This window comes from Peromyscus leucopus, chromosome 11 (genome assembly GCF_004664715.2).
Source record: "Peromyscus leucopus breed LL Stock chromosome 11, UCI_PerLeu_2.1, whole genome shotgun sequence".
Classification (NCBI taxonomy): domain Eukaryota; kingdom Metazoa; phylum Chordata; class Mammalia; order Rodentia; family Cricetidae; genus Peromyscus; species Peromyscus leucopus.
Window position 1 is genome coordinate 9,065,905 of NC_051072.1, and position 821 is coordinate 9,066,725.

Here is an 821-nt window from a genome sequence, read left to right on the forward strand (position 1 = left end):
ACAGTAAAACTAAAAGTGGCTTTGCCTAGAGTAGAGGGCCAGACCAACATTGTACACTGGTTCCAACCCAGATCATTGTGGTTGGAACCAGTGTAAAGAGATAGCTATGGATGTGTTAGTCGAACTTATCATCACAGAAAACTGCATTCATATACACCTCACAACTCCACTGGGGGACATAGGTCTTAGGCTTCTATGTGACTGTGTCATTTTAAAAGATACTGATGTGGTAAACAGCTTGGGGGAAGAACAGTGGTCCTCTCAAGACCCAGGAGTATCTCCCATTACTGCCAGAATAAGAACGATAACTATCTCCTTCTGAGGAATGGTTATTGATTCTTACTGCCCATTAAAATGTATTTGCAGCTACCAATCTGGCAGGGGAATACCATGATCAAGTAAGAGGTTTTCCCAGGGCTAGGCTCATCCACAGCATTCTGGGCATGTAGACTCCTGCAATTTACACAAAAGTGGGAAACTCAACTGCATAATTTGGAGTTGTATGGGACTGCATTCACACTTTCTCCTAGAAGAAAGAAAGAATGAAATAAGGGAAGGGCACTAGGAAGAAAGGAAGGAAAAAAGGAAGTAAGGGAGGAAAGAAGGAAGGAAGATTTGGGTTCCTTCAGTTCCAACTAGATCCCTCTGTTATAACAGACCCCACACCGTTTTCTGTTGCACACTAGGAACCTTGATTTTCAAAAATATTGGTTACCTTGGGAGCTTGCTTTCTAGTATGACACAAAAAGCAACCTCTATTATGGCTAGTTAATAGGTCCACCTGCATATTATGTTGTCTGTCTTTTTCGCAAGAAGTGTCA

The 821-nt window shown here is 42.0% G+C and overlaps 1 non-coding gene across 1 annotated transcript; it reads left to right on the forward strand.

Moving 5' to 3' along the window:
- The first annotated feature begins 366 nt into the window (after nt 1-366).
- LOC114692463 lies at nt 367-529 on the forward strand. Its single transcript, XR_003734419.1, has one exon. It is a non-coding gene; the product is annotated as a U1 spliceosomal RNA (small nuclear RNA).
- The last annotated feature ends 292 nt before the right edge of the window (nt 530-821 follow it).